The sequence below is a fragment of the Xenopus laevis genome, chromosome 7L, assembly GCF_017654675.1.
Source record: "Xenopus laevis strain J_2021 chromosome 7L, Xenopus_laevis_v10.1, whole genome shotgun sequence".
NCBI classification, from domain to species: Eukaryota; Metazoa; Chordata; class Amphibia; order Anura; family Pipidae; genus Xenopus; species Xenopus laevis.
The window spans coordinates 54,536,021-54,557,123 of record NC_054383.1 but is presented as its reverse complement, the minus strand read 5'-3'; positions in this window follow the sequence as shown (position 1 = coordinate 54,557,123).

Here is a 21,103-nt window from a genome sequence, read left to right as displayed (position 1 = left end):
AAAGTACCAGGAGCAGCATTTTTGCTGCCCCTGGTACCTAGTGGGGCGCTGCCGCCTGAGGCGACAGCCTCAACTTGCCTCATTGGCGAAGCACCCCTGGGTACCTGTTCTTTGCTAGGGCTAAATAGAGAGTTAGTGGATTGTTACCAGCTTGCTCTAGGAGTGAGAGGAAGTAAGGGAAGTTAGCAAGGACAGCCCGAGTCCCAACAAGTAGTAAACATTTGGGGTAGAGCCCCATTGTGCTTCAGTTAGGAAAGTGGAGCTTTCGGGTGTAGGTTAGAGGCAGCTACGGGAGCTGTAGCAAGACAGCTCAGGGGAGGCTTGTACACTGTATATGGAACACAACTGAAAAGGCAAGTGGAAAAAGTGTAGGATAACTCTAGAATGACTAGTGGCATTCTGCTAGTGTTAATGAACATGACAGTGACACAGGAGGCTTCATGAAACACTGTGTGTGTATAAAGATGAGAGAGGATCCTCTGGGAAGTGTTTATGGGATAACTTAATTTTCTAGTCATCTGGCTCCAGTCTGCCCATGTGAATCTGTAAAAAGCTGTTTAATAAAAGTCTGCCTTGGTTAATCGCAACAAAGTTTGCCATGCCTACTTCTTACAGCAAAAAAATCTCACACGCAAATGCAATACAACCCTCATACTTCAGTACTGTCCCAAGTAGTTAATAAAATGCTTAATGTACTTGGGCTTGTGCAGAATATCAGGCACAAAACTAAACTGTTGTAGCAAGTTCAAAAAAAAAATCTTAATGTATGCAAGGTCACCAGTAAGGGCTATCCACACATACTCATTCACAGCTCAATTCTGTCATCAATGAAGTTGAAGTTTATGTGAACAAAATGACCATGTTGTAAAGAACTGAGTGTATTTTAAGAACAGCTTTCTTTTTTGGCCATGGCCAATGTAGCAATTCAGTAGGGGTAATTCAGCCCAACTGATGTCATTTTGCTCCTTTTGGGGATATTCCTATCCGTTAATCTGCCTTTTTTTGGTGTGTGGGAGGAAAACAGAGAATTCAAAGGAATCCCATCCCGTTTTTATTAAATAATGAAATTAAATAATGATATCATTATAAAATATCTAAGTGCAATTAGCACATGATATATACCCTCTAATATAAAGGGTTAATTTGCAAAGTTGCAGACTATAATAATTCCAAATTCCAAGTAGGAAAGCAGTGTCCGTTGAAAGAAATAAATAATACATCATGTGGATTTCATATGTAATGTTTCCATGAATGATAGAGGTATACTATAAGGTAGCAGGTTAACAATACTTTTACACCACCAACAGATTATTTAGGCCCCTTTCAGTATTGTTGTTTTTTAGCAGGAGGATATATATTCTCCACTTGTGTTTAAGCTCTGTTTGCAATGTTTTTCTCTTAAGGAAGGGCTCTGTGGGAGCTTGAAACATTGTGATCAATAAATCATGCTGTTTTTAAATTTGAGAACTCTATGGGGCAAATTCACTAAGCGCCGAAGCGCCGAACGCTAGCGTTAATTCGCTAGCGTTTGGCATTTTCGTTACTGCGCAAATTCACTAACGAACGCTGGCGTAGTTTCGCTAGTGTTACTTCGCACCCTTACGCCTGGCGAATTTTCGCTAGCGACATAACTACGCAAATTCACTAACTTGCGCAGTGTACTGAACGCTACCTTTTACGCTAGACTTCCTTCGCCACCTCAGACCTGGCGAAGCGCAATAGAGTAGATCGGGATTGTTTGAAAAAAAGTCAAAATTTTTTCAAGTCCCAAAAAACGCTGGCGTGCTTTCTACATTATGGGTGATAGGCTGAAAAAGATCGAAAAAATTTTTGGGGCTCCCCTCCTTCCCCCCTACATTTCCTGACTCATGGCAACTTACCTAGACAGTGGGCACATGTGTAGGGCAAAATAAAATTTTTATTTCCTGATTTGAAGGTTTTCTAGGCATTTGTAGTGCTGATACGTATTCCTCCATTGAAATTTGAATTTCGCGCCGTATGCAAATTAGCCTTCGCTAGCGTAACTTCGCTTTACATAGCGAATCAACGCTAGCGCAACTTCGCAACCTTACGCTACCCCTGATTTGAGTGAATTTGCTGGTTTGGGTAAAGTAATGATAATGGGGGATTTTAATTACCCAGATATTGACTAGAGCAATAGTCCTGCCAGATCAGTTAATGGGAACAAGTTTATAAACTTATTGAATGACAATTTTATGGCACAGGTTGTTGAGGAGCCAACCAGGAAAAATGCTGTTCTGGAGCTAGTGAACTCAAATGACACAGAATTTATAGCAAATGTGCAAGTCATTGAACCACTGGGTGATAGTGACCATAATGTTATATCATTTAATGTTTGGTGCAAAAACAAATATATACTGGGGCTACAAAAACCATGATTTTCAGAAAAGCTCATTTTAGTGCCTTGAGGGCTGCCCTTCAGAGCATTGATTGGGGCATTACGTTTTCAGCTAAAAACACAGAACAGAAATGGTTGTCATTTAAAATGATATTAAATCATCATCATCATTTATTTATCTAGCACCGACAAGATACGCAGTGCTTTACCTTAGTTATAACAAACAGGGAATAAATAGTGGATTATAGAGTACAATAGGATTAGAGGGCCCTACAAATTAGAGTTTACAAACTAACGGTTAGGGTACAATTGAGACATTAGGATTTTAGGAATAATTTCTGATTTTTGATACAGAAATGATTGTTTAATTAAGGTACATTGAATAAGCTTCTTTAAACAGGTAGGTCTTTAAGGAGCACTTGAAAGTTTGGAAAGAAGGAGAAAGTATGACAGCTGGAGGCAGAGAGTTCCAGAAAAAAGCAGAAGCCCGGAGAGAAGTCTTGTAGACGAGAGTGGGCAGAAGTGATGAGAGGAGAAGTTATGTGAAGATCAGAAGCAGAGCGAAGGTTGTGCGAAGTGTAGTGTATTTGGAGATCAGAGGTGAAATATAGGGAGGGGCTTCATTATTAAGGGCCTTAAATGTGAGTGTAAGTAATTTGAATTTGATTCTAGAGGAGATTAGGAGCCAGTGAAGGGAAATGCATATGGGAGCAGCTGATGTTGAGTGGTGAGATAGATGAATGAGTCTAGCAGCCGCATTTAGAACAGATTGGAGTTGTGAAAGGTGACTTGTTGGAATACCTGTGAGGAGTAAGTTGCAGAAATCAAGGCAGGAGATAATGAGAGACTGAATCAGTGTTTTAGTTGATTCTGAAATGAGATATGGTCATATTCGGGCAATGTTGCATAGTTGAATACGACAATATTTTGCAAGTGTTTGAATGTGTGGTGAAAAAGACAGATGCGAGTTTAGGATAACTCCTAGGCAGCGTGCCTGTGCAGTGTAATGAAAGGTGGTGTTGTTTACTGTGAGTGACATCTAAGGGACAGGGGAAGATCTTGGAGGAAATATAATGAGTTCTGTTTTTGAAAGGTTCAGTTTCAGGTGGCGCTGTGACATCCAGGAGGAGACAGTCTGTAACTTGGGAAAGGACAGAATTAGAAAGATCAGGAGTAGACAAGCAGAGTTGGGTATCATCAGCATAAAGGTGATACTAAAGTCCAAATGACTGAATTTATTCACTTTCTTGTAAATCACTACTGTTCTCAATTTATTCCCTTAAGGAGTAAATGTAGAAGCTCGAAGAAACACCCTATGTGGCTTAATATAGAAGTAAAGAAGTTAATAGGAAAGAAGAGAGGCATTTAAAAACTACAAGTCTGTTTGGGCAGAAGCTGCATTTAATGAATATAAATACTATAATAAATGTTGTAAATCAGCAATCCGGAAGGCAAAGAAAGGAAATGAAGAGTGCATTGCGGCGGAGGCTAAGACTAACCCCAAAAAGTTTTTTAAATATATTAATAGTAAAAAGATCCAGGTTGAGGGTGTTGCTCCATTAAATAATGATACCAATAATGATACAAAAAAAGCAAATGTGCTAAATCAGTTCTTTTTTTCAGTGTATACAATAGAGGAGTCTTGTGTTCCCCCGCTCACTTCATAGCTGCACTGATGGCTCAGCTCAATCTAGTCAGTGGCTGACTGAGGATATGATCCATAAAGCTTTAATTAATTAATTAATTAATGTAAACAAGGCTCCAGGGCCTGATGGCATACACCCATGGGTTCTAAGAGAGCTTAGTTCAGTTTTAGACCAGTCCCTATTTCTGATTTTCTCAGATTCACTTTCATCTGGTATGGTACCTATGGATTGGAGAAAAGATGATGTAATTCCAATATTTTAAAAGGGATTATGATCTCAGCCTGGCAATTAGAGGCCTGTAAGTTTGACATCTGTGGTGGGCAAATTATTTGAAGGCTTGTTAAGGGATCACATTCAAAATATTGACCTAGTGAATGACATTATGAGCAGCAATCAGCATGGCTTTATGAAGGACTAATTTGATTGCTTTTTATGATGAGGTAAGTAAGATGCTGGACAGTGGGGGGCAATAGATGTGATCTATTTGGATTTTGCCAAAGCATTTGATACAGTGCCCCACAAACAACTACTTTCTAAACTTAGGTCTGTTGGGCTTAATGAAGTTGTTTGCAAATGGATAGGAAACTGTCTACAGGATTGGGTACAGAGGATGGTTGTTAATGGTACATTCTCTACTTAGTAAGGTTCTTATTGGGGTCTGTCAGGACTCGGTATTGGGTCCACTTTTATTTAACTTGTTTATTAATGACTTAGGGGAGGGTATTGTAAGTCATTTATCAGTGTTTGCAGATGACTCAAAACTATCCAACCCAATAAATTCCATCCAGGATGCGGCATCCTTGCAACAGGATCTTGACAAACTAGCAATCTGGGCAACTAAGTGGCAAAATGAGATTCAATGTTGATAAATGTAAAGTCATGCACCTGGGATGTAAAAATATCCAAGCCACTTATACCCTTAATGGGGCTGCACTAGGCAAATCCATTATGGAAAAGGAACTTGGAGTCCTGGTAGATGATAAACTTGGTTGTAGCAAGCAATGCCAGTCAGCAGCATCAAGGGCAGGAGAAGAGGCGTTTAACCCTTTCACTGCCAGCCAATTTGGCCGAGTTGGAACTTCTATTGCCATTTTCTGCTCTTTCATTTTAGGGGACTTTCCTGGGGGTCTTTTAGTTTACTCATGAAAACAAGGCATCATTTTTTTCAGGACAGCTGAAGCTTTCAAAATACTCCTGTAAAAAGTTATGGGCTTCTAAGTGTATAAAAAAAACCCAAACAGTGCCACATGATACAAACGCATTTGTCAGAAGCATAATTTATTTTATGCATGAGAACATGGCAGATTTGCAATTCATTCCTAAAGTTAGCAGTTTGTATAAAAATATGTTACATTTTTGAAAAATTACCTCAAAGTGTCTAGTCTACAGCATTGTATCTCCCACATATCATTATATACCAAGATAAAGCACCCTAAATATAAAAGCCCAGGGTCCGCTGAACAGTTTGATGCCTAATATGCATAGGTACACCTAAGTATGTGGCGTATAAGGGCCCCAGAACGAAGACACCCCATACGAGTTATCAGTTCTAGAATTCCAAATACTGGAGAAGCCACAAAAAGGAAAGCTCTCTGTTTGATTCCTGATTAAGCATAGTATCCCTGTCTAAGGCAGGATTTTTTGTTCTCATTTGGTGTGTGAAGGTGTTAGCTACTTGGTGTGTGAATTTTGGGGAGTTTTGAGTTGATTTACTTTATTTAAAATAGATTTTTATTTTGACCCAGAGGGTGAGTGATTGCCAGCCCAGTTTCCTTCCTTAACCCTCTCCCTGCTAAAGCCTCTCAATGTTGCATTTACTTTTTGTTGGTTAATAAAATTAAGATTCCTTTTTTGTGGATTATTTTGTAAAATAATGGGAGGGAATAAAAAACAAAATTATAAAAAAATACCTCTGAACTCCTAAAGGAAAAGGAGCTGAAAGACTCAGCTGTAGCTCTGCTAAAAAGCACCAGTCACAGCCTTTGTCAAAAAGCTCCACTGTTTCTATTTCTGCTGTTGCAGCCAACTTCAGTAAAAGAGAAGGGGGGAGGAATGTCAATGCATTACCCAGTGCTGCAGTTGTTCTTGCCAAAAACCAACTTAACCCTGTTATGAGCACTCCTAAGGGTGCGGGGGTGCCAGTGGTTGTAACACCTGTCGTGGTGGGAGCAGAGAGTAGCATTTCCTCTTCAAATGACAAGAAAAAGAAGAGGAAATTTAAATCCAACGGACTGATACCTGAGGAATGGGTTTCAGTGGTCAATAATGGAGCATCCCCCATCCAAGGGCAAAAAGGGCAGCAAAACATCTGCTTCGCGGTGATATTGTCTGGTCCAAATGTTGGATGCAGTCAACTGGTGCCAGACCATGCACCTATAGACCCAGTTGGGGAAGATGAGAAAAATGGTCAGGAGAAACTTGAACAGGGGATTATGGGTCTCCCCACAGAGTCAGGCTTGCTGCATCTGTCTCCAACAGAGGATCTTCCCCTGGAGTATAAAGGGACACCTAATGATATCCCTGCAGAGTGGGCAGTAAGTGTTCCTGAGGTTTTGAACTTTGGGAACTACAACCAGCCTCAGTGTTTAGTGCCTCAGGCTATTTCACTCCAAGAAATGGAGAATATTGGGACAAACCCCATACAGGATCCTGAAGACAATGCTGCAAGGGAAGATAATGAGGCTGGAGTTGTAAATATGGAGGATAGCCAGACAGACGCTGTGAGGTCTACTGTGCATGCTAAGATCTCTCATCCATTCTCTTCCACTGATCACAATGTTATTGCCATTCAGGAGGCACAGGAGGCAGTGAAAAGGGCAGAGGTTGCCCATCGAGCCTCTAAAGCTCCTGTTGTTAAGGAGCCAATTACATCTGCTACCCCTGAGTCAAACACCTCCAAAGGTGTTCCAAGTATTATCTGAGCCGTTGCAGGGTCTCCAGATAGCAGGTGCTTCTGATCCTTCTCCTGCAACTTCTTATGGAGAAATTCTCAAAGCTCCAGTGGAGAGGGGAAATTATCAATCCCTTAGCCAAGAAGAGCTCATGGATGAGGGGAACATCGAAGAGGAGGTTGACACAGTTGTGCCAAATACTTCTACCCCAATCATCCCAGCTCAGGACCTCAAGATGTTTCTTGAGAGCACCCTTGGTGTTAAATTGGAGAAGAAGCTATATATGACTCTGGAGAAGTGGCATGATTTGACTTTGGTGATCAGTTCTGTTAGACAATACATCAAGGTCATAAAAGAGACCAAAAACTATGGAACTGCAGAATATCTCCGTATTGTTAAGTTCCACAAAAAGTGTTTGTCTCGCCAGACCTCTGTGAGGGATAAAGCACTTACTAACACACAATAATGGCTCTAAGTGTAAGCACTCTTAATACAAATGGCTGTCAGGAGCCTTTTTGAATGTTTCAGGTACTCGCCTTTCTGCGCCAAGGAGGGTAATCTGTGAGTTTCCTTCAAGAGACCCATATTACTCAGGAGCTTGAAGCAACCTGGCATCTGGAATGGAAAGGCAGAGACTTTTTTAATCACCTCATATGGGCGTCATGTAGGGTGGTGACCTTGTTCTCAGAATTCTTCCAGCCAGAAGTACTGATCGTTAAATCTGTCATCCCAGGCCATCTGTTACATCTCCGGGTCCGGGAGTCTAGTGGAACATACAATCTGATAAACTTGTATGCCCCAACTACTGGACCAGAGAGAAAGCGGTTTTTTGAAAGTTTATCAGCCTATATGGAGACAATTGACTCAGATAAAGCCGTGATTATAGGGGGTGATTTCAATTACACCCTTGAGGCTCGGGACAGAAATGTTCCCCAGAAAAAGTATGCAAAAGTCAGCTTTGTGGGAACTCATTGCCTATTTCTCCTTGGTGGACATCTGGAGAGAACAACACCCAGAAACAGATGCTTTCACCTATGTTAGGGGGAGGGATGGCCGTGTGTCTCAGTTCTGGATTGATAGGCTTTATATATCAAGCCATATTATATCTCAAGTCTGGTCCAGTACTATTAGCTTGGCACCTTTCTCGGACCACAATTGTGCATCCTTGATAGTGGCAGTTGCACCATCTCTGCCCAAAGCAGCTTATTGGCACTTTAACAACAGCTTATTAAAGGACGAAGGGTTTGCAAAGGCAGTCCGGGAAATGTGGACAGACTGGAAGGGTTATCAGGATAAATTTGCCACATGGTGGTCAATGGTGGGATGTAGGCAAGGTTTACCTAAAGCTCTTGTGTCAAGAGTATACAAAATGTTTGAGCAGACAGCAAAACACAGAGATTGAGGCTCTGAATAGGGAGGTGCTTGATCTTGAGCAAAGGCTATCAGGCTCTGAAGACCAAGCCATGCAGTGTGAATATGTAGAAAAGAAAGAGACTCTGCGTAACATGGAATAGCGACAGGCTCGTGGTGCCTATGTGCGAAGCCACATGCAATTACTCTGTGATATGGATTGTGGCTCGCGATTCTTCTATGCTCTGGAGAAGAAGAAGGGGAACTGAAAACAAATCACATGCCTTCTTGCGGAGGATGGCACCCCCCTTGAAGATCCGGAGGCTATTCGGGACAGAGCCCGGTCCTTCTATCAGAACCTTTCTTCTCTGGATCCCATCTCTCCAGATGCCTGCAGGGAGCTATGGGATGGGCTTCTAGTGGTCAGCGAGGGGAAAAGAGAGAGGTTGGGAAAACCAATCACTCTGAATGAACTCTCTCAAGCACTCCACTTAATGCCCATTAATAAATCTCCAGGGCTGGATTGATTGACTGTAGAGTTCTTCCAGTTCTTCTGGGATACTCTGGGACATGATTTCCATAGGGTTCTAAATGAGGCCCTCAAGACTGGTGAGTTGCCACTTTTGCATCGTCGAGCAGTGTAATCACTACTTCCTTAGAAGGGGGATCCCCGCCATATCAGGAACTGGAGACCAGTCTCATTGCTCAGCACAGACTTTAAAATTGTAGTCAAAGCTATATCAATCAGGCTCAAGTCTGTGTTGACAGAGGTGGTTCATCCTGACCAGTCCTATACAGTCCCTGGCCTGACAATTTTTCTCAATGTCTTTCTGGTTCATGATTTACTACATTTTGCCCAGAAGGCTAGTCTGTTTCTTGCTTTTCTCTCCCTGGATCAAGAGAAGGCATTTGACAGAGTAGATCACCAATATCTTTTAGGCACTCTGCAAGCCTATAGCTTTGGCCCACAGTTTGTGAGCTACTGTATCTGAAAATACTGTGCGCCTCTGTAGTACTGAGTGTCTAGTTAAAATCATCTGGTCTCTGACTGCACCTCTGGCCTTCAAACGAGGAGTTCGACAAGGATGTCCTTTGTCGGGACAGCTGTACTCACTGGCCATTAAGCCTTTCCTGTGTCTACTAAGGAAGAGGCTTACAGGACTGGTGCTCAGGGAACCTGACATAAAGGTAGTTCTTTCAGCATATGCTGATGATGTCATCCTTGTGGCCCAGGACCTTGTTGATTTTGAGCGAGCATAAGAAGGCCATGAGGTTTACCCTGCTGCCTCATCAGCTCAAATCAACTGGACCAAGAGCCTTCTGGAAGCTCCTCTAAATGTAGATTCTTTGCCTTCTGCTTTTCGCGTCATCAAATATTTAGGTGTCTGTCAGCTGAAGAATTTCATTGAATTTGAGGAGCATGTTCTCACCTGCCTGGGAAAGTGGAAGGGTCTTGCTAAAATGCTTTCTATGAGGGGAGGGCTTTGGTGATTAACCAGCTGGTGGCCTCTCAACTCTGGTATAGGCTGACATGTCTTAGCCCAACCCAAGAATTCATTGCTAAAATCCAGAGAAGGTTGCTGGACTTTCACTGGATGGGAAAGAACTGGGTCTCTGCAGGTGTTTCAAACCTACCCTTGAGAGAGGGAGGACAGGGAGTTTTATGCATACACTCTCAAGTACATACTTTCAGTTTCCAGCACATACAGAGATACTTGTATGCAGATCCTTCTCCATAGTGGTGTACCCTAGCATCCAGCTTTTATCATCAGGTATGCAACATGGGGTATGACAGGCAATTGTTTGTCATCAAACCTGATTCTTAAGAAGCCTCTCACCATTGCCCGGTTACTACAAAGCGACTCTAAAGACCTGCAAGCTCCGGCAGTTATGCCACGCATGGGGTACCTCACCACTAGGATTCCACATTGTCTGCTCCAGGAGATCAGGAATAACCTCTCTCCTGACTCTCACACATTTATTGATGGGGTTTTACGTGGTGAAGAACCACATCCACCTTGGAACTCTCCACCTCCAGCCATAATAATAGCACCCAAGACCCATCAATCCCCTGACACACCTCCTTCCCCCAATTTGAGCCAGTTGGAGAATTTTACCTTGACGTGCTTTTATGACATGACAAGAAAGCTATTGTACTCCCTCATGCTCCACACAGTACACTTTCTTGCTCTTGTTTCCCACTATGATACCATCTGGAGGCAGGTGTTTAATGAGGGTGAGAAACCCCAGTGGCGAGCCCTTTACTCCAGCCTGGTGCTCAGACCCACTGGAGACTTGAGTTGGAGAGTGCTCCATGGTGCTTTGAGCACAGGAGAGTACTTGGTCTATTTTACAAACTCCTCAGCTGCTTGCCCATTCTGTGGCAAAGGGCAGTCTGTGTTTCATGCTTATTTTTCATGTGCCAGACTGCAACCTCTTTTGGCTCTTTTGAGGAAACTTCACTTGCAGTTCTGGTTACATTTTTCCCCTCACGTTTTTATTTTTGGATGCCCAGTATCCCGGGACAATCGAAAGAAAGACCTTCTCTTCAACTTGCTCGTAGCTTTAGCCAAAATAGCCATTCATAAGTCTAGAAGGCAATGTTTGGAAGGTGGGAATCCTCTACCGGTAGAGGCTTTGTTCCAGGTGCTGGTGCATTCCCGCATCCGAGCAGAGTACACCCAGGCAGTGTTTACTGTGAATTGAGTGAATTTGCTGACCAGCGGGCAATAGATGGGTTGCTTTGCTCAGTATCCCCAGATTTGGTTTCTGTTAAGACAACTCTCACACTTCATATTTAAGTGCACTTTAATTTAAGTGGCAGCTCTATTATATTCATAATCATCATCTACTTTGAGGTGTAATTTTTTTTTAAAAATTACACCTCAAAAAAAAACTACTTTTACTAATATGTGTACTGTGTAGGGATGCACCGAATCCACTATTTTGGATTCGGCCGAACTCCCGAATCCTTTGTGAAAGATTCGTCTGAATACCGAACCGAATCGGTAGGAAGGGGAAAACATTTTTTACTTCCTTGTTTTCTGACAAAAAAGTCACGTGATTTCCCTCCCCACCCCTAATTTGCATATGTAAATTAGGGTTCGGATTCGGTTCGGCTGGGACGAAGGATTCGGCCGAATCCTGATGAAAAAGGCTGAATCCTGCCCGAATCCTGAACCGAATCCTGTATTCGGTGCATCCCTAGTACTGTGAATATGTAAATGCTTGTAAATGTCTGTAATTAAGTAAAAAAAGGAGCACTTGCCGACTCTAGATCAAGGGGGGTCCTTTTCAGTGTTGGAGGGTCCAGGATTGCTGAGTCAGTGCAGCAGGAAGTGTGTGGGCGGTGATGGAACACGTGAGGTCCGGGTCCTGTGACAAGGAAGCTGTTGCTGCGTCTGTGTCGCTCATGGAGGAGGGGATCGGCGATCTGCTGCAGGTAAGCTCAATGCCTAGGGGTTCTGCCACTCATCGCTCCTCTCTGCACGCTGATTTTGTGGTGCGTACAGAGAAAGCGCTATTTTAGTAAAGAACGTAGCTCCTACGTTCATGGCACTTAAAGCCTTTTTATAAAAGAACATAGGAGCTACGTTCTTGGCAGGGAAAGGGTTATGGGGTGATATAATAACTATGTATAGTATAAGTATAATATATAAGGGGATCATATAATAATCTCTCTAATGCTTTATTTACCAGTAGGTCTTTCCAGCTGACACAAGGTCACCCAATCCGATTAGAAGAAAAGAGTTTCAGCCTAAATATTCGGAAGGGTTTTTTTACAGTGAGAGCAGTGAAGATGTGGAATTCTCTCCCTGAATCAGTGGTACAGGTTGATACATTAGATAGCTTTAAGAAGGGGTTGGATGACTTTTTAGCAAGTTAGGGAATACAGGGTTATGGAATATAGCTGGGGAGCAAAGTACAAAAGTGATCTAACTCCTGTCTGAGTTTGTTGGTCAATAGGCTGCATCAAGCTGCACTGGGAAGTCAATGAATGAAATTCCTGCAATGTGATCCTGCTATTTTGGTCTTATTCTTGTGGATAGGAATAAGGACTTACTAGTAGAACAGAGCAGCATATACAAGTTCCACTTCATGCTATGTCAAAAAGAGGCAGCCAGAGAGTTGGTTTTGTGAACTTTTTAGTCTGCTAAAAATCCCATGTACCATATCGTTATACCAGAGGGTTAAGTCCAGATAGTAGTAAAAAATTCTCCAGCATGACGTCATTTTGGAACTTCGCCGATTTACTAACTGGCACTGGCATAAATTCGCTAGCGAAGGAGATAGACTCTAGCGCTACTTTGCACTCTAACGCCAGGCAAATTTTAGCTCTGGCGATTGGACGTAACTAAGCAAATTCACTAAGATGTGGATTTTACTGAACTTTACCTCTTGCGCCAGATTAGCCTTCGCCACCTCAGACCAGGCGAAGTGCAATAGAGTAGATAGGAGTTCCTCAAAAAAAAGTTTAACATTTTTCTAAGTCCCAAAAAACGCTGGTGTCTTTTACTTTTTACAGGGTGATAAGCTGAAAAAGATTGGCATATGGCACATAAACTACACCCTGGGCACATGTGTAGGGCAATATAACACCTCTATTTTATTTTATTAAGGTTCCCTGGCCTTGTGTAGTGTAATGTAGTTACTGCAATATATATGTCCATTGCAATAACTTTACACTGTATGCTAATTAGGCATCGCTAGCGTAACTTCGAACTGCTTATCGTATTATCACTGGCGCAACTTCGCAAGCGTTTGGAACCCTTGATGCAACCTCGGATTTTCATGAATTAGGGGTGTCCATGTGAATCTACGCCTGCCGAAGTGTTGCGATGTCAGAGAACCCGATGCTGGTGACATTTCGGAAGTAAGTAAATTTGCCCCATAGCAGAGCGGGCTATCAGAGATGGAGAGGTGAGTGTGGGGGTAACTCAGCAGAATGAACAGAATGAAGAAGTAATGAAGGGTAAAAGAGGACAGTGAATAAAGTGTGGGGGTAACTCAGCAGAATGAGAAGGGAAAGGGCAAAAGAGGACAGTTAATAGAGTGAGGCAGAGGGTTATTAGAGAGGCAGAGAGGTGAGTAGGGGGTAACTCAGCAGAATGAGAAGGGAAAGGGTAAAAGAGCATACCTCCCAACATTTTGGAAGTAAAAAGAGGGACAAAAAATTTTTCCCCGCACGTAGCGCAGCAATTTTTTTACCACACCACTTTCTGTGGCCACACCCCCTAATTACCATGTTTGTTTTACAAAATTTGGCAGGTTATGAAAGTTTGAAAATATTTCTCCTTATCTAAGCTGTGTTTTTGTGTCTTAAAATAGTTACAAAGTATCTTATTTGCACCTGTTAGGTGTTCTGGGGTCTCTTTCAGTACAAATGAGGGACTGCGGGTTGAGCTGTCAAAAGAGGACTGTCCCTCCGAAAAAGGGACAGTTGGGAGGTATGAAAGAGGACAGTGAAAAGAGTGAGGCAGAGGGTTATTAGAGACAGAGAGGTGAGTGTGGGGTAACAGGTCAAAAAAGGTCAGTGAATAGAGTGATGCCATGGATAGGTGGGGGATACAATGGAGCAGCAGGGCAAAGAACTGAAGGGGTTAATGTGCTTTGTGGCAAATGCACTGAGAGAATGGTTATAGGCAAACCCCACAGCCAATCTGTACCTATAAAATTCAGTAATGAATGTAGTTACACAGCTACTGTAAACACAGGTTCATTATAGTCTCCATAACTCACACACACAGTCTGTCAGAACTTCTTACACACAGTTGGCCTTACACATATTGAAACTAACAGTTAATTTTACACACAGACACAGGTACACACACACATACAGTACACTATAAGCTTAACACAACAGATTCACACTCATCTGCCTTGGGAAAGAAGCTGCTTCAGCAGAACATGATTCTCTACTCTGATTCTCTCCTCTGATTCTCTTAATCCTTACACAGTTTAGGAGCAGAAAGTGACTGTCTTACAGAGGGAAGGGGTGGATCGAAACCAGACTGCTGCTCTGAGCAGTAGAATATGCATTGGGATGGTCCATTATTTGAAGGAGTGCTTTTATAAGCTTATTGCAGGTTCTTAATGGTAATTTTAAGAAATGTGTTCATATAAAAAAGAACAAAATAATATTCATATGGCAAGAGAATATCCTTTATCCCCTATATGTGGATACCCATGCTCAGGGCTGCCATCAGAAATCACGGGGCCCAGTACAACAACATTTTCTGGGCCCCCTTGTCCCTGCTCTAGCATGACCCAAAGCCCCACCCCAGATCCCGCCCACCCCACATCACATTAAAAAAAGGCACACATTCATCCTAGCTGAAACACCCCCACCAACAAGTTATGAATGACAACTTTTTATTCCAGCTCGTTCAAGAACCTACTAGGAATAACTCTCTTTTGGACCTTGTAATAACTAACAATACTGAACTCATCTCTAACATTTGTGTGGGTGAGCATTTAGGGAATAGTGATCATAACATGGTCTCCTTTGAGATTCTGTTGCAGAAGCAATTCTATAAGGGAGTAACTAAAACACTAAATTTCAGACGTGCAAACTTTGACAGTATAAGGGCATCTCTGCAACATATTAAGTGGGAAATGCTTTTCACAGGGTTAAACACAGAACAAAAATGGGAAGTCTTTAAAATGCTGCTTAATAAATATACTTGTCAGTATATTCCACTTGTAAGCAAGGAACGTCGTTGCAAAGCAAAACCTTTTTGGTTCAATAGAAGCATTGGTGTTGAGGTGGGTAAGAAAAGACGTGCTTTTAAGGCTTTCAAGTTAGCTGGTACAGCCGAAACATTTATAAGGTACAAGGAGGCCAATAAATCATGCAAAGAAGCTATAAGGCAAGCTAAAATTGCTATAGAAAAGGATATTGCAGCAAGCAGTAAAAAAAATCCAAAATTATTTTTTAAATATGTTAATAGTAAAAAAATGAAGCAGGAAGGGGTGGGACCCTTACTATCAGAGGGGGGTCAGCTGGTTGATGAAAACAAAATAAAAGCGCAGATTCTGAACTCATATTTTTCATCTGTCTACACAAATGAGGAACCAGTAAGTGAAGGTTTCCTTCTTAACAGTCCCAATTCTAGTAATAAAACTAATGATGCATGGTTCACACATGAAGAAATTCAAAAGAGACTTGAACATGTTAAGATTAACAAAGGTCCAGGGCCAGATGGTATTCATCCCAGGGTAATTAGCAAGCTTAGCTCTGTGATTGCCAAACCTCTTTATTTAATTTTTCAGGATTCATTGAGATCTGGCATAGTGCCGAGAGACTGGCGAATTGCTAATGTGGTGCCTCTATTCAAAAAAGGATCCCGTTCTCAGCCTCAAAACTATAGGCCAGTTAGTCTGACGTCAGTGGTAGGAAAGCTTTTCGAAGGGTTAATAAAGGATAAGATACTGGACTTCATAGCAACTCATAATACTATGAGTTTGTGCCAGCATGGTTTTATGCGTAATAGATCTTGCCAGACTAACTTAATTTCTTTTTACGAGAATGTAAGTAGAGACCTCGATTCTGGGATGGCAGTGGATGTGCTTTACTTAGACTTTGCTAAAGCATTTGATACAGTGCCACACAAAAGGTTACTGGTTAAATTAAGGAATGTTGGCCTGGAACATAGTATTTGTACCTGGATAGAGAACTGGCTAAAAGATAGACTACAAAGAGTGGTGGTAAATGGAACATTTTCTAATTGGACCAGTGTTGTTAGTGGAGTACCGCAGGGCTCTGTACTAGGTCCCTTGCTTTTCAACTTGTTTATTAATGACCTGGAGGTGGGCATTGAAAGTACTGTTTCTATTTTTGCAGATGATACTAAATTGTGCAGAACTATAGGTTCCATGCAGGATGCTGCCACTTTGCAAAGTGATTTGTCTAAACTGGAAAACTGGGCAGCAAACTGGAAAATGAGGTTCAATGTTGATAAATGCAAGGTTATGCACTTTGGCAAAAATAATATAAATGCAAGTTATACACTAAATGGCAATATGTTGGGAGTTTCCTTAAATGAAAAGGATCTAGGGGTCTTTGTAGATAACACGTTGTCTAATTCTGGGCAGTGTCATTCTGTGGCTACTAAAGCAAATAAAGTTCTGTCTTGCATAAAAAAGGGCATTAACTCAAGAGATGAAAACATAATTATGCCTCTTTATAGGTCCCTGGTAAGGCCTCATCTGGAGTATGCAGTTCAGTTTTGGACTCCAGTCCTTAAGAGGGATATAAATGAGCTGGAGAGAGTGCAGAGACGTGCAACTAAATTGGTTAGAGGGACGGAAGACTTAAATTATGAGGGTAGACTGTCAAGGTTGGGGTTGTTTTCTCTGGAAAAAAGGCGCTTGCGAGGGGACATGATTACACTTTACAAGTACATTAGAGGACATTATAGACAAATGGCAGGGGACCTTTTTACCCATAAAGTGGATCACCGTACCAGAGGCCACCCCTTTAGACTAGAAGAAAAGAACTTTCATTTGAAGCAACGTAGAGGGTTCTTCACAGTCAGGACAGCGAGGTTGTGGAATGCACTGCCGGGTGATGTTGTGATGGCTGATTCAGTTAATGCCTTTAAGAATGGCTTGGAAGATTTTTTGGACAGACATAATATCAAAGGCTATTGTGATACTAAACTCTATAGTTAGTATAGGTATGGGTATATATAATTTTAATTAAAAGTAGGGAGGGGTGTGTGTATGGATGCTGGGTTTTCATTTGGAGGGGTTGAACTTGATGGACTTTGTCTTTTTTCAACCCAATTTAACTATGTAACTATGTAACTATGAAAACAAGTTATAAAAACAAGTAATAAAAACAAGTTATAAAAACAAGTTATAAAAATAAGTTATAAAAAGCCATTTGTGGTTAGGACGTCCCTACAAGTTAAAAAAAATAATTGGTGTCCAGCCCGCCTTCCACAAGTTATAAAAAAATGTGGCCAGTGCCCCCTATAGGTTAAAAAAAAAACATTGCTGGCCAGGGCCCCCCTTAAGTTTAAAAAAAAACATTGGTGTGCAGGGTGCCTCATAAAAGTAACATAAAAAACATTGGTGGTTAGGGGTTAAAAAAAAAGACCTGTTTCCAGATGACTGCTAGCAGAGCTTTGACGTTCCCTCACTAGCATTCGACCTGTCATTGGACACGAGGAGGCACGGGATCAAACGGAGAAACTATCCTATAAACGCCTGGTTGAGTAAGCAAGTGGGAAGAGGCGGGTTTGTGACACACCTCCGCTGCTATTGGTCAGTGTGTGGTCTCACACAGGCAGGCAGAAATGCTGTGAGACCTGTGCTGCAGAGATGGCAGCGGAGCCGGCCTGATAACTCTTTTCCGGCTGCTGCTTTTGAATATTCGCTTAAGGAGGGCCCTGCAATCCAGGTAGTGTAGAGCGGTCAGGCCCCCCTTCACATTTCCTAGACCATGCTAGCGTTGGAGGAGATTTTAAACTCAGTAAAGGGTTCCATGGAAGGCAGGTTAGATGAGGTAGTGTGCAAGGAAGGGAAAATGAGGGAGGAGATTGGGGATGCTGTTAAAGGAGAAGCAAACCCAAAAGTGGAAAAAACCCTACCGCCCTACCCTACAAAGACCCCCTCCCTCCTCCCCCCAGCCTAAGTGCTACCCCGGGCCCCTAAGTCTTTACTTACCGCTTTGCGCAGATTCAGGTATCAGAGTTCACAGGCGCTATCTTCAGCCGCTTCAGTAATCTTCGGAATGAGACCGGTGCTTCTGCAATTTTCGGTGCATGCGCAGTTGTCTCAAAACAGAAGATTGCTCCAATTGCACGTGCGCTGCTCCGCTGGTTTCATTCCGAAGATTACTGAAGAGAAGAAGATGGCACCTGTGAACTCCGCTGGATAGAATATGCACTGAGGGGTAAGTAAAGACTTAGGGGCATTTGCCTGGGGTAAGGAGGGGGAGGAGGGTCTATGTAGGTTAGGGTTTTTTTAAGTTTTGGGTCTTTTTGCCTACCATTTGACACCCCCAAGTGATTGTACTGATTAACTAGCTGATAGGTCTGGTGCTCCTATCAGCAGAAGTGTGCACCGGGCTGGGGTTCTTCCAGCGAGCACCACGGAGCGATCCTATTCTGTCTTCCCCTCTCGTAGTGTGGCTGCGCATGCGCAATAGAGTGAAAAGCCGAACTTTAACTAAAAAATCGTCTATTTTGTTCTAATGCTCATGCGTCTGCCCTGGGAAATTTAAAGTATGAAGAAGCCGGAAGAAGCCAGGTCGGTGCAGTTTTCTGCTGATAGGAGCACTGGCCCAGGGTTTCAGGTAAGTATAAACAGTCACTTGGAGTGCCTTACCTTTGGCACCCCAAGTGCAAAAAGACTTTCCTTCTCCTTTAAGGGGTCACATTCAAAATGTTGTCCTAGTGAATGACATTATGAGCAGCAATCAGCATGGCTATATAAAAGATAGGTCATGTCAGACAAATGTGATTATGATGAGGTAAGTAAGATGCTGGACAGCATGAGAGCAGTAGATGTGATCTCTTTAGATGTTACCAAAGAGTTTGATACAGTGCCCCACAAATGACTGTTAAGTCCAACAGACCTTAGTTTAGAAAGCAAAGTAATTTATACATGAATAGGAAACTGGCTATAGGTTTAAATACAGAGGAAGGTTGTTAATGGTACTCAGGGTTCGGTATTGGTTCCACTTTTGTTTAACTTGTTCATTAATGACTTAGGGGAGGGTATTGTAAGTAATCTATTAGTGTTTTTAGATGACACAAAACTATGCAGCCCAATTAATTCCATCCAGGATGCAGCATCCTTGCAACTGTCAATCTGGGGAGCTTAGTGGCAGGTGAGATTCAGGGGGTTATTTATTAAAGTCCAAATGGTAAAAACTCAAAAAATTTGAGTTTTTTTTACTATAAAATCTGAATTTTTAGTGGAGAAAAAACCTAGAATTTTTCGGGATTTATTATACCCTGAGGATGCAAAAAGTCAGAATCTGAAAATACTCCATATTCAACCTACTGAGGTCCTGTAGAAGTTTTTTGTTGATTTAATTTTTTTGTTTTTTTTAAATTACTTTTTTTAACTTAAAACATCAGAAAAATTCAGATTTTCATAAATAACCCCCTTAATGTTGCTAGATGTAAAGTCATGCACCTGGGATGTAAAAATATGCAAAAAGTCAGAATCCGAAAACACTCCATATGAGGTCCTGTAGAAGTCAATGGCAGAGGTCCTATTTACAATTGGAAAATATTATTGTCTGCACTGGATTTTGTATCATAATCCAAACATTTCAGGCTTTTCCACCGATTTCACAAAAAATTCAGACGTTTGGAACATAAAATACTAATAATTCTGATTTTTCAAACAACAGTCCGAAAAAGTTGTTTTTTATTGATCCGATTTTCTTTGTGTTTTTTTTAATTACTTTTTTTAACTTAAAAAATCAGAAAAATTCGGATTTTCATAAATAACCTCTTAATGTTGCTAAATGTAAAGTCATGCACCTGGGATGTAAAAATATGCAAGCCACTTATACACTTAATGGGACTGCACTAGGCAAATCTATATGGAAAAGGACCTTCAAGTCCTTGTAGGTAATAAACTTGGCTGTAGCAAGCAATGCCAGTCAGCATCATCAAGGGCAAATTGAGCTATATTAAAAAGGGCATAGATTTGCAGGAGGATATGGGGTGCCGTTTGTCCCAAATACATTCTGTATACAAAACTATCCCTAATACACAGAATGAATGTCTCTCATGTTATATAAGTATTTGTGACCATACACAGAGAAAAAAAATATACAAAAGACTTATTTCTATTAAAGAATGAAAACAAAATCTGGTTAGTGCACAAAAGGATGTCATTATGTCACAAACTCCATTCTGTACAGTTAAACAAGCAATCTGTCTCACAAATGTTTAACCTCCATGTAACGGACACACTTATGTGCAAAGTTACTTACAGAATGAATTATGTAAAAACAAAGTTGGACATAATATATAATAGTGTAACTAACTAGTGCTTGTCAAGCTAGATTTGACTGACAAAATAGATATCTGTGACAGAAAGCAAGATTTTATAGTACAGGATTCATTCTTTCCACAAAATGACAGTTTTGTTCCACAAAACAGATAAAATAACCATTCTGTGAAGCAACACTGTCAGTCACATTCCTGAACCAATAAGAACAAAGCTTATTGCCATATACAAACAAGATGAGAAGTGGCCAGCTCTGCTCCACATGGCTAAGGCAAAGTATCTGGCCTGCTATAGAGGGCGCCCTCTAATGTCCCCTGTGCTGCATAGTAATGAACATGAACAAACATTTCCTAAAAGAGCTGCTGTTAAACACTACAGGTTCATAAATGGAAGTTTTTACAAATGGCTGAGAAATATAATGCTGCACTTATAATGATTGTAAAGAAAGAAAAGTATGCAAAACTTATATAAATATGATAATTTTAGGTGATATGGCTATTCTTATTGTAGTAATCTGCTTGTGTGGCCATTTTGGTTAAGGGCATTCCTGCTGTCTTGCCATTATCTTATGACTCACTCCTGTTCCTCTTCCTGTCTAAGCTGAGAGCAATAATGGGACAGGCCACACCCACCTGTGATGTTGTATTAAATGTACCAGAAGTTACTGTGCTTGTCTGGCTGCTTTGCCTGACTCTCAGAGTCAGTTATAGGTTTTGTATATGATAGTTAGACTCCAGTCTCCTCCTAGCTCTAATCTTGCACCAATTAGCTTGTAGTAGTCTATTAATAATGTGCTTAGCTATAGTTCAACTACTTCATAATAGCTTTAGCCAGAGATTTGGGACTAGGGTTGCCACCCGGCTGGTATTTTACCAGCC